General features: G+C 42.2%; 1 protein-coding gene across 4 annotated transcripts in view; it reads left to right on the top strand.

Moving 5' to 3' along the window:
• The first annotated feature begins 258 nt into the window (after positions 1–258).
• TLCD4 (TLC domain containing 4) overlaps positions 259–17,323 on the top strand; it is a 38,341-nt gene continuing 21,276 nt past the window's right edge. Inside the window, exons 1-3 of one of the 4 annotated variants that reach the window (XM_054833556.1) lie at positions 276–393; positions 8,177–8,359; positions 8,820–8,916. The gene's annotated coding sequence lies outside the window, so the exon portion shown is untranslated. Of the gene's footprint in view, positions 394–8,176; positions 8,360–8,819; positions 8,917–15,306; positions 15,503–15,685; positions 15,912–17,323 lie in introns of those variants that run through there. The other 3 variants (XM_054833557.1, XM_054833555.1, XM_054833554.1) reach the window with 3 other exon arrangements.

Below are 17,323 nucleotides of genomic sequence, written 5' to 3'. Positions count from 1 at the left end.
TGTTCGCGGTAATAAAGTGTGAGAGGATTCCTAAGTGTGCCGAGGCTGGGTCTGTACTCCCGTGCGTGTTTGGCGAGAGTTGTCCTTTGCCCACGAGGACGGCAGAAGCTGGCCTTCGCCGCCGCACCTGCTAACCGGCCCAGTCCCTGCAGCTCCGCAGCGTCCCCGTGCCGGAGCGTGGCGGTGAGGGTAACGGAGCGCCGGTGCTTCCCGAGCACTGCGTGCCGAGCCAGTCCTGTGCCCTCGTCTGCCTTGTCAGCGGAAAGGAGATCGAACTGCTTTAATTAATTCGTAAATTGAGAAACACATGCTGAAGAAGTAGTCATGTGGCTCTGCTGACGGAGAGGTTCCTGCAGGAATTTGCAAGCACACGCAGGCATGCTCTTTATCCAGGTATGTATGCTCACACGGAACTATAATTTCACTTAGCCTACAGTAATGCATAAAGTGAAGAATATTAATATTTCACTGCCTTTCACGAGTCTTGTTTTCATTCATTCTAATACTTCAGCTTTTTATTTCAGTAAGAAGTGTGGAGCGACAGATCAGCACTCTTTTCAAAATCTCTGTCAGCATCCAGTCTTTGTTGGGGAGATGGTGATGATTCAGCCATCGGACTAATCTCGGATGGGATGTGTGTTTGCTAGAAAGAGTAAGATATTGCACGTTATGATTAGGAAACAGTAGAGTTTGTTTGTTATTGTCCTTAAATTATCTGCTGGGGAGCAAGGCCCTCCTCTTGGCCTACAGATCAGGATCAATGAACTCCGGAACTTTTTGGAGTGGTTTGACACCATGGCTTTATGGGGTGACTTGTCAAGCATAGGAAACGTGACAGCTGCGCGCTTGTACCTCAAGTGCACAAACACAATAGATCAAACGCATTGCAATTCTTATCTGTCTGCCATGGTTTCTCTGGCTGTTTTTTTTCCTCTTGTTCATCCTGAACAAGTTGGACTTTTTGTATCCCTACCAGCCTTGGAAGCGGAACGTTTCTTTCTCATTTTTAGCAAAAACTTGTGCCAGTCATGGATTCCAGTGGTTACTGCATAATTTACAAGTAAAATATATACTTTCTAGCTATCCTTTGCCATTGTAGGATCTGAAATGAATGTTTCAGATTCATCTCTCGCAGTTCTACAGATTATGTTTTGTTTTTCTTTACATCAGTGCAACATACAATTTTGCAGTTGTTTTAAGCTGAGACTATTAAAAACAATGTTACCATGGTAAGGTCTTCCACCCAAATGAGTAACCTCACAAAAAATATCTCACTGTATAATCATTGTTGACATTTGGAAACAACAAGGTTTTAATTAATAGTTCTGTTGATGATGCATGAATTTTAAAAAATCATTTTGCTTTCCACTTTAGCTACATAAAACTAATAATTAGGGACAATAGAGATGCAAGTTTCTAAATTACAGAAGAAAGAGGAAGAAAGCACCACAGTCCTCTCTCAGAAAATAAACTACTATGTTATTAATAAGACAGTAACTTCTGTAGGCAATTTAAATATTAATTTTGTCTGTGGTGATCTTTCCCCTCTTGTACCTTCTTCAGTGAAAATAATGTCATTGATGTCGAATGTATCCCAGGTTGCCCCACGGGGTGTAGCTGGCAATTGTTTTATTGAAGGATTTTTTCCCCAAGGCTTTTTTATATCTTCCCTTTGCTCTTATTTTTCCTACCATAAGAAGTGTTAAAGTACTGCTTTTTATCAGGCATTTTATTCAGAGAAACAATCCTGTAATCTCAGCAGCAGCGAGTGATATAAAAAAATTCAACTTACGTTCTCCTTTTCATGTTATTTCTTCTGTATATACATACTTCCTCTTTTTCTATAGAATTCTCCCGTAAGGCTATTTGGTGAAATTCATGAGAAACTGACCTAAAACCAGTAATGTTGGAAGGGTGTTTTTTTGTTAGGCAGGTCATTAAAAACAAGAGGAAAAATGAGAGTGATGCGTACAGGGAAAGTACCTGTTTTTTGGACTAGAAAACTGAGGATCTGACAGTTCTTTGAATGCAAAGCAAAGATTCTGATTTTCAAGGAGTCTAAAAAGCTAACCAGTGAGTTTGCCTTCTAAACTCCTAGAACAAGTGCTGGAAAGTCTTCTTACTCATTGGGAATTCTGCTTGAATAAGGATTATAGCTTTCAAGTAGTATCCACAGCAGATTGCAAGGCTTGAGGGAAGAGTCAGAGTTTGGTGAGACTGGTTAACTATTTGAAGGTTGAAGCTACAGTCTGCAACTGTTTAGTTGCCATAAAGTTTTGCAGATTTTTTTTTTTTCCTTTGTGAAAGTTGAGTAGAGCCCATGAAGATCCCATTTGCAATATAACACTGCTGATTATGTCTTTTCTCAGTAGGACATACGTGTATTTGTGTTTTTTTCATCCTGGCAACTCCCTGCTCACTTGGTACAGGCAATGTTCTGGACCAGGGAGACTTCAGTCTGGGAACTCTAAGAATCATGGAGCAAGCAGATTGTTCTCTACTCATTCAACTGCGTTGCGTGCTTGGTGATTGATTTCAATCTGTCAAGTGCCTTGAGAATACTTCGTCTGAGCATCAGACATGCACGTGAAAGTTAACATGAAAAAGCAGTAACTCCCGAAGTTTAGCACATCATGGTCACATTAGCTGTATAATGTGAAGCAGGTGAAGTATAGGAGTCCTGCGAGGAAGGCAATGGCTAGCGCTGGACACTGTTCTGCAGTTTGTAAAATTAATAATACTGCAAGTGAACGTGTAACCTGTTGGTTGGGGAGGAAGCAGTGCACTTGCCCTGAAAAGTCATTTGACAGAAAGTGATGCAAGTGCAGTAATTATAAGGGCTGTCTCTGGTACCTCTGCTACTGAGGCAGGAAGTTAGCTTTGAACTCCTTTACTGAAGGAGAAATAAACCACACTCATTCTAAATCATTGATCAGTGTTGGCCAAAAGAAAACTCTGAAACTCTTGAATAGGAAAAAATAGGTTTTTGTGAAATGGTATGGTATTTTTTCCATTTACTGCTTGTGAGACAATGTTCTGAAGAAAAACCTGCTGTGCTCTGTTTTATATGTGAGTATTCTCTGCAAAAGCTTACTAGTGCATCTGGTGAATGTCTCCTTTGAAAGTTACACTGGTGAGTACTAAACTGAATTGAGGAAAGCTCGCTCTGTTTGTAGTTTCAGTTTGTCTCCAGTAGGAAAGGCTGCAATTGGAATATAAACAAAAGTCTTTTTTTCCCTGAAATGAAATGTAGGCAGCTTTGGCTATCTGATGGTCATTCACTTTTTGACATTCCACTTTTAAGTGATCTAGCATTAACTGTTAGAGAGTCTTTCCATGGAGCTGCAATGCACCTTATATTCAGGACTTAAGTGGCATTTTTAATAATTATTTTTTTCCTTCTAATTATTAATTCTAAAAACAGACCTATGAACAAAAGTGATTGTTCATAGGTCTATGTTTCGTTAAATGAGGTCGTTTTTTCTCGTTTTGGCTTAGAGTGCAGCTCCACAAACAGTTGCATCAGCACAACTGCGGGGTAAACTAGCAAAATGGTAGGAGGAGTTGGGTGAGGAAGAGAGCAGGAACCTCTTAGGCTGTGCTACTGGAAAAATTGTGATGTGGAACCATTTATACTGTTAAACCTCAGTCATGTATTAAATGTATCTAAATATTCTTCTTAGTTTCTGCATTATAATTTCATAAGAGAAGGGATGAGGAAAACAAGACATACTATGTAAGTAAACTTGATTTTCTGCAGAAAACAACTATTTATATGCTTCCAGTGTTTTTAGAAACAAAAAGAGGAGTGGTACCGCATTCTTCGATTAGTGAAAACCTGAAGAATTCTGACTGGGTTTATAATGATTCTTCTTTAATATTCATTAATACTAGAAATGCAAGCTGCATCTGGAAGACTCTAGAACAGTAACAACATCTTAAGTGTTGTAAAAAGTTCTGCTGTTGGGAAGGAAGGGGATTTTTAATTAAATCAGTGGACCAGACCACTGGGGATCAGCTGGGGACAGGAAGAAGCAGGCAGCTGATAAATATATAAGCTACTGGCTGATCTCACTTGATGGCAGAATTAAGATGTTATCAAAGCCAGTCTGTGGCAGAATCTGTCCCTTTCAGCAGGAGTTACTTTCAATTACTTTGGGCTAAGTGCAGTTTTACGTTCTTGTAAGTCATTACAATTATAGGAATGTAATCTTAGAAGTCATGATTTGTATCTGTAATCAATAACATCAGTAATATTTATGTTAACATTGCAGTTAGTGCTGTGCTTCCTGGTATAACGGCGCTTCTCATATATATTTAAAATGAGTCTTATTTGTTTAGATACAAAGATACAGCATTTGCAAACACTTAAACACTGCTTGTCCTAAATAGCCAAAAAACTGGAACCAAATCCCTCAAATGATGAGATTAATTCTCTACTAAAATGGAATTATTTCTCCCATTCACGTTTGCCATTCGTTACCCTTTAATTTCCAGCGGTGTGCTTTGGTGTCCAAGCCTGCCCTCAGTGACAGGGAGCAAAGCGGTTGTGAGTTTACACACAATCAATACATAAGGTATCCTTCCCTCCCACTCTGTAAAGATTTCTCTCTTTCTGGCAATGGTGAGTTCTCCGTGTAGAGCCTTTGGCAGTGGGGGAGGAGGGAGGAGGTTGTCTTTAGAAATTTGTCTGGGTCTAAATTTAGAATCAAAGCAGCAATTTGTAGGGAAAAATGTTTTTTCTCTGACAGGCGTGAGCCACGCTGCTAGCAGGTGTTGCTTTAACCTACTACATCTGGCAGCGTGGCGGCGTGTGTAGCTTTGATGACACAAGGTTTGGTAACCGTTTGGGCGCGTTCTGAGCCTGATTTTATGAAGCAAGAACACTTGTAGTAGACAACACCAAAATTACATATCGCAACTTGCTCTAATTACCACGTAGCATGCCTAGGGAGCAGTCGCTGTAACATAATGTAAACTAATGTTCTAGCTATTCAAAAAGCCAGGAGAAAGAGACTACTGTTTCACATCTTAATAGTACTGAGCGTCCTGGAGGTCACTGGGTGCCTCTGGCCACACAGCCTGTTAAAATAAGGCCTTTTATAAAAATACCACTAAAAATAGATTTGGAGTCTGATACTACCTTCCTGGAAATCTATCTTCAAATCTGTTTATAATGTAAAATGAGATTTGCAGGATACTTGGGGGTTAGGATGTAGGGTTCTCTACATATTCACCGCTGCTTTTTGACTGGGGTTTTCCTGAGCTTTCCATGGATCTGCAGGGAGGATGAGGAGAAGTGCACATTTGTTTAGCCTTTCCCGGATCCCTTCTGTCAGAAAACCGGCCATTGCTTGTGCAGGGAGATAGTCTGGTCTCATCTGTCAGCTTGTATCCGTGCGTACTTCTTCCTCTCTCAGATTAAAAATCAGGTAGTTGGGGGGTTGCTGCTGCCATCACAGGTCGTCTTCTAGATTTCAGTCCCCAGCCCTCAGCACCCTTAGGCTTGAGAAGAAGGCTTCTCACCCTTCTACACTCTCTCCATCCTCTTCTTATGAGCATACAAAATGCGTCAGACCTGATACCCTCCACTGTAAAGACAGGTTCCTGACTTGAAAGTGAGGATGGTTTTCTGAGCTGTTTTGGTTTCTAAAGGTCCAGCACTGAATTGATGACATGCTGGAGTTGGAAAGAACTGGTCATATTGAAAGAGAAGAGATGATGTGTTCTGGTTTTGCTCTACACTGTCTTTCATTTTCTTTTCCTCTTGTTTTCCTTGTGTCCTTTCTTTATGCAGTTGTATTTAAAAATATGTCATTTATTGACTGTTGTTTTGGGGATGCTGCCAGCTGTGGCTGTAGGTTTGGGGATTTGTCCAAACCCTATTAAAGTCAAATGAATGTAATGACTCCACTAGCTCTCAATGGAGATAAATTGAATTCTTTGTAGAGTTTGCAAGGGCTGGTCAAGTTATCTCAGCATTTTAATTTCTGTACATTTGTGTATAATTCTTGCAAGATGAAATATTAAAATTTTGAAATCTGAAATTCCTTCTATTGTTTCTATTTAGTTAAAAATACATAAGATGTCAAGCACAGCAAACTATGTTAGCAGAAAGCTGTCACAGTTAAAAGTCCAGCTATAGCCAATATAACTCGCCTTCTGCACTGCATTTTAACAGTTTTTAAATATGTGATAACACAAAATTTAAAACCAGAAACCCCTCACATTTTTTCATCAACCACAGGTGATGTGTAACACTGTTCTCTCTATGGTTGACAGTACAAGAAGAGAATGTTCTTGCCTATATTATAGATTAAATGAATGTTAGGAAATTGTAGATCATTTGCATTAGTTATTGTGAATTTAATGCATTGTTAAAGTGTCAAGAGAGTTGGTCGATTCCTGTTGTTGTGAATTAAGCAGTGATAATGAGACAATTGCTTAGAGTTAAGTTATGGTATTAATTATTTTGCTGACTGATGACTAATATATTACTGGCAAGAAGAAAAATGTTATGCATGCGGAAACACTCATGAGTTTTCGTAGCAGCTTCTGATTTACTAACGCTGACCAAAGACAAATAAATAATAGAAATAATTTCCAAATAGGGATCTTGCACGTGATTTCATATCCTTTTTGGAATACTTTGAAGACAAATTTTGTTGTCTTTTTGATGGTACCTTTGTGTTTGAGGACTGGTACAATTGCAAATACAAGCAATTCTTCAGTAGATAATAGTAAGGCCAAGAGCTTGTATAAGCCTCAATTATTTTTCTTTTAATTTTTTAAAATCTAATTAAAAACCATTTGTAAAGTAAACTGCGATCACCTTTAAAGAGTACTGTATACACAAAGAAAAAAAGTAGTTTGTTCGAAGTAAAACTGGACTTACTGCCCTGGACTTGATACCTTCTCCCTTTGTTGTGTATTTTTGTAGGTAGGAATCAGATCACGAGAACCCTTGATTCCTGTAACTTCCACAGTGGTGACAGGGGGGATAAAGCACTGCGTTCTCGTCCATATTTTTTTTTTTTTATTGTCCCAACATGCAGGAATACTTTGGGGCAGTCACTGTGCAAAAGTCAGATGAAAAGACTGTGCCTGTTTTAAAGGAGATTTATTGAAATATGTTTGGTTTTTTTTTTAAAGAAAGATTAATTACACAAGGTGCAGAGCATTACCTGCTCCAGCACTTGGCCTCATGTATTTTTCCCTAGGATAACTTGACATATAAGAGATTGTTCAGTGCCCAGATGGACTGTATACACTAGCATCAAACTTGCTCAATTCTGAACATCATGGACTTGCTGCATGGTATGTCCGGCACGTCCAGTGCATCAGAGATGTCCAGTCTAACACTCCGTGCGTATGGGTGGAGTACAGCATGTCCGGCACACATCTGCCTCGTGCACTGCAGAACATGGCATTGGACTAGAATGTCTTGGTCCGCATATGTGCAGGTGCTGTTGCCCAAGATATCTTGAATCTGAAAGTTCCCACTTTCAGTAGGGAGATTCCTGTTTCCACTGGGGCATAATTTTCATGTAGAAAAAGAGGACATCATCAGAGGAACTCCAGATGTGCAATACCCGTTATTCAGCAAATCAAATGAACAGGTGCTGAAATGTTGTCTCTTTAAGCAGTCCCAGTGGAATTCTTGCAGCAAAATGTGTATGTGTACAACAAAATAAATGTGCAACACTGGGAAAAAACCCAACAAACCAAGATGATGTAATTAGTCTATATTACAATGCAATTTTCCTGCAATTTATTGAATTAGACAATATATTTGGTGCAATTCACAAAGAGACTCTTCAAAGCTGTTTATAGTGTTTGCATGATACACTTTTATGGTGAAACTCTTTCACCTTAGCATTTTTTCATATATATCACATATACGATTAGGATTATTTTTGTATTTTTCTTTATTTTTAATTATCCTTGGGTTTTGTATTCATTTTTTTTTCCTCCTCATATTTGTGGATACTTGAGTATGTCAATCAGAGTGATTGTTGCTTATCATGTAAAATGTACATGGTGTTGAATAGTGTTACTGGAAGTGAAAACCTAAAAAAATTCCTCACTTGATCTGCAAGGCAAGCTTTAGTTCTGTGTTTTAGCACTGATGTATTTAAGCGTACTGTTTCTTCTCTTTTTATATCTTTCTTACCAGGACTGCTGTCTTAAATCTTAGGTGTGGAAGTTACGGTACAGAGCACAGTCTCCTTCATGTGACTAGAATTGCAGAGAGGCATGGAAATCTGCCTGTACGAAATAAGGTGCAGATCAAGGCTTTAGAAAGGGGAGAAATCACTGAGCCTGCTGATATCAGTGGAAACTAAGAATTAAACTCTAGGTAAGAAGCTAGAATAGTGCCAATACAAAATTTGCAAATAATTACAATGTTAACAAGTAGTACTACTGGAAGCAGAGTCTTTGCTAAAAGACATTATTAGGAAAAAAAAAAAAAGTAAATTCTGGAACACCTAAACTGGCAAAATTAGGACATAAAGTATATTTCCTTTTGAAACAATGTATTACACCACTTTAATATCTATCCCAAAATATGAAATTAAAATGCCGTCATATTTAAGAGATATTAATTTAAGAATCATGTTGTTCTCTGGAAAATATATAATTATTACAAGTATTATTGAGGATCTATTTGAGACCCATGTGAAAAACAATTCTTTGTTTTCTCATTTAGGGTTTTTTGATGGATTTCAACAGCATTTAGATATATATAATGTGCGTGTGCACCAGGTTTCATTGTTTCCTTGTGCCGCTAAGTAATTTTCCTTCCTTGTTTCCTCAAGGCTTTCACAGATCACCAGAGGATGGAAAAATCACCAAAAATGATAGACAAATTTTTGCGAAATCTTATAGTCTGAAGAAACTACTTAACCTTTTCAGGTGAATATATCTGCCATTAAAATATCTTGGTAAACCATTCGTTCCGCACCATGGCGCGTGCTGAAAGAGGCATAGTTACATGCTGTGCAGCTGCTATGGCATGTGCCAAAGTTTAGACTGATCTAAGCGAGGCTTAGAAGCTATCTTTAGCATACAGATGAGTGATACTATCCCAAGCGTGTGCTCTGTCTTTTTACCTGATGTGCTGCTCCTCAAAATCTGATGCTATCATATAAACCAAAACACCTAGTATTAACAAGCACCGTTTTATTCTCTACGTGAATTATGCTGATTTTAATTAAGTGTCTGAATATTAAAATAAGCATTGCTTTCTGACCCTTTGCATGTTGAATTGTTAGGAAATAATTTGTTTGGTTTTAGCACGGCTTGGCACCAATTTCATGCTTTTCAATTGTCTGCCATTACAAAGTACATCTTTCACTTTTTGCTGTTCTGACATCATCAAATTCTAGTCACTGCCCCTACAGTCTACAGTGCTCTTGTTGCTAAGAGCCTCGACTCGCACAAGGCAGAAGGAAGTATGTGCATGTGAAGAAAAGAGCCTGGTATTGTTTCAAGCTTCCTCCTGCTGTTTCTTGTGTGCTCCATCTCGGAGATTAGGGAACCGAGAAGTCAGATTAATCTCAGAGCTCTCTGGTTTAAGCCTTTGGGAATGGAACGCTTTCTAGACCCTTAGTTTGCTGATCCCAGAGATGCACCCAGGTGCAGCTTTGTTTATTAAAGAGCAAACCACATTGAACAAAGCTGCTGTGCTGCCTCTGTTATAGTCCTTTGTGCGGACACACAGGAGGAAAGAAAATGCATGGAGGAATGTGAAGTGGACAATGAAGGAAGCCAGGGGAGGATGACTGTGGGGAGGAAGAAAAAAATGTGACAGAAGAGGAAAAGGTGATAAGAAAATAGAGGATAAAGTGGGAGAGGGGGGAAAAAAGAGGAGACAGAATGACCTGGGAAAAAAATGAAACAAGACATGGCATTCCTGTGAGTTCTGTGGATCATATTCAGTGCATCTGTCTTAATGCAGTTTGATGTTTTGTCATAATGCTGACATGGTGCATTGGTGTAGCGGTTTGTAATGCAGCACAATGAACTCACAATGTGCTGTTTTACAGGTCTTCAGTAGCTTCTGGACAGTTATAATCAGGACAGTAATACCAATAGAGAGGGTAATGCTGCAGGTGAGGTGTAACTGGATGAAAGAGACAGCATGTGATGAGAGATAAATGGAGAAGACAGAAAAACTGGAAGAAAACTGAAGAAGGGAGGCTGAGATACAGGAAGAGGTTAGCGACCAGACAGCTTTCCAGAAACAAGCCTTTGTTCCATTACTGAGAGTAAGTGCCACTGCCAGAAATGCTGTTGCAAATGGGGAGGTGACGGGAGCTAGGAAAGCTAAACTAACCGATCTAAGATGAAAAAGGGAGGGTGTGTTTAGAGGAAGTAAACTAAAGCAGGGGAAAATGAAGGTATTCTTTAGTACATTGCTACCTAAAAATGTAGCAGTATATGTTACAGTGACCTATGCTGGAAAGGTAAGCCTCACATTCTGTAGCACTCAATCTGAGCAGGTATAACACAATATGCATCAACATACAAAATGCGTCTGCTGTTTGGAAAATGAAGATAACACTTTCCCTTCAGGGAAGCATACAGCTCAGCAACTGTTAACTGGGTACATGCAGGGAGTTTAAAAAAAAAAAAAGGCATGCATATTCACCCTGTTTTTTCTGTGCAAATTTTTTTGTGGGACAGAGGATTTTTTTATAAATGGAATCTTTTTTTTTCCTTTTCCATTCACCATTTTCCTGCTATTTTTTCAGATTTTTGGCTGAAACCAATTTCAGATCCTTTCTTTTCAGTCTCCTCTTTTCAGTCTTGGGCTTTCTGAATTAAACGCTGCGATATTAGCTGCCTACAGTTACTGTGATTGGACTCCATGGGTGGCCTGAGCAATTTTCAGACAAAGGAGCTGGTTCTTTTCTCACTCACACCAGTGTAACTCGTTGGCTTCAGTGGAGTTACTCTTGATTCACAGTGTTGTGAAAGGAGAATTGTGCTTACTCTTTCATATCTTCCTTCATCTCCATGATATTTTTGCTTACATGTATAATTGATTTTCTGGGAATATCTCCTGCTGCTGACAGGTAGACCTAGGAACTTCCAAAGATGGAAATAAAATTAAGCATTTTTTAGGTCACTGAGTTCAATCTACTGCTGCTACTACACCATGTTATATAATTCCTTTCATAAACTGATCAGGCTTTAAACATTCATTAAGACTCTATTCTTACTACAATTGTCAAAATCAGACAGAAAGGTTAGTTACGTCCTCTGTAAGTTCAAAACCACAACTGAAATAATTTTCAAATACTCTAGAAGTATTTTCCTTTCTCACATATGCCTCACTTTTCAGTACAGCAACCATGATAAAGGCTTTATTCTTGGCAGAGGTAGGCTCAGCTCTGAGAAAGCACCGTTCTGAAATTACAGGCATACTTAGGAAAGGGTACTGTGTAGTTTCCTATTCATAGTCACATCCCTCTCACAGATTTTAGCGGAGTTACAAGCAGTCATCAGACAACAAAGTTTTACCATACCTGAAGTGCCACCCTGAAAGTCAATTACAGAAGGAGAAGGGTATGAAAGAGGTGTGTACAACTTGGCTGCGGATGGATTACTGCAGACTTCAACTGACTTCTCTTGAGTTACCTCCTTTTTACCACCCTGTCTTAGCAGACCCCCACCATTTCAGCAGAATTTGCTCCTCATTTATGAAATTCCTGGGCCTAATTGGCATCAATATAACTAAGAAGTGTAATTGTAATTAAAGCATAGATGAAAGGCAGAGCCCAATTTTTCTCTTAGGTAGTGCAAATAAGATGATTCAGCTGAAGCCAACAGAATTATGCTGTTATTTGCATATACTACTGTGATACTTCCATGGCCTCCCTACCTTCCCTGTGGTCTTTCAGCATATGTGCCCTCTATCGACATGGAATATAATTTTATTTTTTGCCCTGCATTCCTAAATCTCTGTTCTACGCCTCACCCTCGCAAGCCCATTGCCCGTATTTCCCTTACCTGCTGAAGCCTGGCTTCAGAAGTTGCATTTGTTACTGGGGAACTTCTTGACAGTTGCCATTTAGCAGTGGCAACTTTGGTTTGCAGCTGCTGGAGAATGGTGGCTGCACATCACAAGGGAGCAAGGAAAAGGTGTATTAGTTGTGAAAGCCAAACTGTGGTCATTGTATAGCAACCAGTTCGCTGTGTTACTACGCTGGTGACTCTTTGTCCCACCCTTTGGCTACTGTATTTCTGACGCAGGAATAGGTGTACGAGTTGTATCATGCAAGTACCATAAGCCTCACACTTTTAGGACTTGGAATGCTCAAAGTAATTGTGTGGTAAGTTCATGCAACACTCTGTAGGAGTGGTAGAGTGCTCTCTTGGTTTTGTTGGAATTGCTTTGCAAATGCAATACAGGCCTAGTGTGTTTGCCGTAAGGATCTCTTTGGGATAGCTGGACATGGGCAGTAACATCCAACCTGATGAGATTATTAGATACCAACAATCCCAGATGTATAGGCAGTTCTCAAAATCTTCCTGGAGAACATTTCTGGTTAGAAAAGAGGACAGACCACCAATCTAAGGCAACCTGGACTTAGGGTAGTTATACCTAAGCATGGTTACAGGCCTCCCTTCTACTGCAACGCTTTCATACCCCCATAGCCAGTTCTCCTTTATCTTAAAATTCTCTTTATCAAAAAGCTGAGAGACCCTGCAGTATGTTCACGTGGAGAGCAGTTGCCAGCCAGGAATCTTTGGTGCATCATCATTCTCAGCTTTACCAGCAGCAGCGCTCAACCCAGCACGTGTTGCTGAGCTGTTGAAAGATGGCATTGCCTCTGGTCACGATCTGCTGCTTGCTCGACAACGTGCTGATCGTGGGCCAAGGAGAGAGCAGCGAGGCAGGTCAAACTAGTTTCTTTCACCCACACTGCACATTGGGCCGAAAGAATTGTTTGGTAGGCTGTGTGCTACACAGGCCTGATACAGAGGTCTGGGGAGATTATGGTTTGTCTTCTCCTAGGTGCTTCCTATCCTGTAAGTGCATAATGGTGATGCATTATTCTGAGGCTTAGAGCTCTGATAGGTGGTCTCTGGCAGAGTTACCTGTTCAGTTTCAGACATTACCGCTCTCAGCTGTCTGCTTTACCCTGCTGTGAGGTGTTACTGCGCTCTTACAGCGGAGACTCCAGATCACAGGCTGGCGTATTAAAAAACTACCTACTTTCATTGTTATGCTCTACTGGAGTGATCGTGACCTCAGGCAGTTGGGAGAAATAACAGCTTAAAACACGGCAGCTAAATCTGCCAGAGCTTGTTGTTCTTAACCTTGAGTGGAGAGAGCCCTTGCCTGTGCCCGCAGGCCCGAGGACAGCCATTCCTGCCTTCGCTGCCGCTGCAGCTCCTCTGTCACCCCGGAGGTCTGCTGCTTGTCCCTATGGAAGACTGTTGTCATAGTTGTTACAACTTAAGAGGGCAAGGAGTGTGTATAAACTTCAAAATCTGTGATACTGGATTAAGCAAAAAGCGAGGACTGTTCTTCGGGAGGTGAATTATAGAGGAAAAAAATTCTCAGAATTTTTATAGTTTATGTCATCTTGAGTGGTTTATGATCCCACTGTGCAGTTCTAGGTTTTAGTGGCTGTTCTGTTTTGCTAAAAACTGTAGACATAATAGAAAATACATTGAAATCTTCCTTTTTATGAGGAATAAAATGATATGACATCAGAGTAAAAGATGACGTTTTTATCCCAATTTCACTAAGAAATTGTGTTGATATGATATTGTTGTCGTTATTTGTCCATCTGTTCATTTCTGGAATGAAAGAAGATTGCAAGCAGGAATGGGATCTCCGCTTTCACTCAGTTGAGAATGTTCTGTGGAATTTTGTTAACAAAACTCAGTTTAAAAGCTGGTTAACCATAAGACACAAGTCCATAGGTAGTCAAACTTCAGTAGTTCCGATGTTTACACACTTACCGGCAGCTGATTTATGTTCAGCAATGGAGTAAGCCAAGATGGCTTGAAACAGTTACTGATGTTGGCAGTGCGCCCTGTTCACCTCCTACAGATTAGCATTTCTACAGCAGGAATGGCTCAATGCCTCATTAATCAGTACCTGAGTTTCTGCATTTCTCAGATCAGCGTATGAAGGCAAGCCAACATCAGTTTCTATTCAGGCTTAAGCCATAGCATTCCTGCCGTGGGAGACATCTTGCAAGAGATTAGTGTACAGAGCTGGGGTAGATGATTTCTTTGTCAGCCGCAGCTATATCTAGTGTGAGATATATATGAATACCTTCAACATTATGATGTTTGAGAGAGAATTTTTAAATTATTGATCTGAAAGATCAGGAATCCTTAATGGAAAAGGAAAGTTGAGGTGGTTTAGGATGCGTATGATAGCAGAAGCATGCCAAGAGGAACAGAGTCCTGACCATTGTGCTTTCTAGTTAGTAAAAAACTAAGTCCATTCATTGTCATAATATTTAATTTTGTCAACATAATTTTGCTTCTTTTTTTCAATACTATACAACAGTTTAAAAATGTAAACCCAAAAATAATTTGACAAAAATCACAGCATTTAAAAAATAGCAAGTATCAGCAATACCTATTCTCCGTATGATGGGTGTGTTACCTATGATCCTATGCTGCGCAGTGCTATCAGGGAGTGAGTAAATGGATTCCTAGGGCACGAACAGTCACATCAGCATTTTGCCCGTGATACATTTTAGACAATGGGGCTATATAAATGAAAGGCATAGAGACTAAAACGGTGTTGGAAGGGGGAGATGCTGTGCCTAACAGGAATTTTTCCTCCACCAACACATAAACCGTGTGCATTTAGCAGAATTTGGGGACCTGCGGTACACATGCACCGGCTCTGGCAGCTCGCAGAGGCGGCGAGCGGGCTCCGAGGCTCACGATGGCAGCAGCGGTACCGGGCTGGCCGGCGGGACGTTGGCCGGCCGCGGGCTCCCTCCTGCCGTGTCGCGCTGCCCGCACCGGCGGTGGCTTCTTTGCGCGGTTACAGCGGCAGCGTTTTGCGCCGCGCTGACGAGGAGTTTAAGGACTGTCCCGGACTATTTAGTTGGTTTAGTGAACGCTGCTGCTGCGCCGCCGTTTGCCCAGCCCGCGCTTTGGGTGCCGCGCCAGCCGCTGCTGCCAGCCCGCCGGTTCAGAGCCCCGGGCCGGCGGCACGGCGGGGGTGAGGGGCAGCGGGAGCTGGTGTGGAGAGGGAGGGGGGCGGCGGCCGCCAGCGCGGGGCGGGCGGGCCGGAGGGAGGGGCCGGGGGAAGCCGCCTTCTCCTCACAGGCGGCGAGCCGAGCCCGGCGGCAGGTGGCGGTGGCGGCTCGGCCCCTTTAAGGCTACGCCTGCCGTAACCCGATCCTGCTGCCACCGGCGGAGCATCCTGCGCCTGGGAAGGGCCGTCCCGTCCCCGCCGCCGCGGGGAGGCATGGCGGAGGCGGCGGCGCGGCCCCGGTAGCCCCGCTCCCAGGTGCGGAGGGCGGGGAGGGAGGGAGCCGCAGGTCGGGCGGGGCGCAGAGGGGCCGGGGCTGGCGGGGCGGGGGCGGTGCAGCCCCTTCCCCCGCCCCGCGGGGCTGTGCGGAGCGGCCCCTTCCCTCCCTCAGCCGCGGGCCGTCCCCTGCGCGGCACCGCCCCCGGGGGCCGCGGGCCGCAGCCGGCGGCGTTCGCCGCTCTGACAGCGCAAAGTACAGCGGCCGTCCCCCTCCTCCCGTCGCCCCGGCAGCGGGTGGCCGCGGCCGGAGCGAGCGCGGCGGGTGTGTGCGGCGGCTGCCAGCCAGCCTGCCTGCCTGCCTGCCTGCCTGCCTGCCATTCGTCCGGGGCTACCGCCGCGGGCGGGCACGGTGGGAACGGCGGGCACCTCGGCTGACGGGGAAATCTAGGTAATGCCCGGCTCGGGGAGAGCGTCCGGCGGCTTCTCGTTAGCGCTGTGCTGCTCGGGAGTTAGCCTGTTCGGGTCCCTCCGCGCCCCTGCGCCTCGGTACCTCCGCCGAGTTTGGAGGTATTCCCATCCCTGTTGCTTTCCGACTGCAAACTTCTTGCAGGTTTGGGGAAATTGATGATGTAGGTAAACGATACCGTAGCGCACAGCTCACCCCCTTTACCCTGTCTTTATAAAAAGCGTGCCTAATCTGCTAGTTGCTTTGGTGTGTAAAAAGCAGAAAGCAAAGTGGAGTTTGGGGTGTGAGTAGCCTTACATAGCAAAGGGAATGGCTTAAGCTATGAGTAGCTTGAATTTTGTTGCGTGTCTCCTTAATGCTGTTTTCTTGACTTAAGATAGATATCAAACGCCGTACATCTAATCTAAGTGGAGCAATAGAAACTACCATTCAGAACAAACAGCACAGCAAAACTCAAGCACTGCAGATGTTTTATTACTAGGCCTATTATAAAATGGGCAAGCAGTTAGTAGTCCCACACTGCTCTTTGGAAATTAGTGTGGCAAGTTTTACAACGATTGGATTTGGCTTTCAGTTTTAAACAGATCAGGAGAGCGTAGGGCTGAATGGGATGTCCTGGTATCACTCACAGCTTTAGGGTGTAATCTTCTTTGGAAATTAATCCAATTCATCTTGAAATCCAGCCTTGAAGAAAGTAAGGGCTGTGGGCCTTACGCCTTCTTCTGTACCTCCTTACTATGTCTTGTGGCTATACAGTTGCATTTCTTATTTTTATGATGTGGAAACAGTGGAATGAGAACATATATGCTAAATGCCACTGATGGTACGATGCTTGGTAACTCTTCTGCTCCTTTATCCTCTTTCAGTTAAGTGCTGACTTGTTTCTGTCAGAGGTTTATCATGGTTTCATATTGGGGGTGAATTAATGTTGAGTCTTAGTATTTTTGGTTTTTTTCTTTTAAATTCCAAGTAGAAACAGAATTGCAGAAAGACCACAGCATGTTAATAGCAGATGAAAAGAGTGTATTTTTCAGCTCTTACTGAGTATGACTGATGAGCTGCGTTATTAACTTTTTCAAAATTACTGAGGCCAATAGAGCAATTTGATACTGTGCTAGACATGTATAACCAAAACCTTGCTAAAATTGTTAGTTGTAAGTGTTTGCTGATACTTATTTACCTAAAGACTACATTGAAAAACTGCAAGAGTAAAGTGATCACTTGTAATTACTGTCTAACTGAATGGTTAAGACAGTGTTTTTGGTTATGCCAGGAAAAGACCACTGCTGAAAAAAAACAATGGTGAAGACCCAACCTGGATATAGTACTTTTTTTCCTGAATTAGAAAGTAGTTATACTAACCCGCCCTCCCCACCCAGCCTTCCACTAGCTCA

This window comes from Grus americana, chromosome 8 (assembly GCF_028858705.1).
Source record: "Grus americana isolate bGruAme1 chromosome 8, bGruAme1.mat, whole genome shotgun sequence".
In the NCBI taxonomy this organism is placed as follows: Eukaryota; Metazoa; Chordata; class Aves; order Gruiformes; family Gruidae; genus Grus; species Grus americana.
This window is presented reverse-complemented; position numbering and strand designations above follow the sequence as displayed.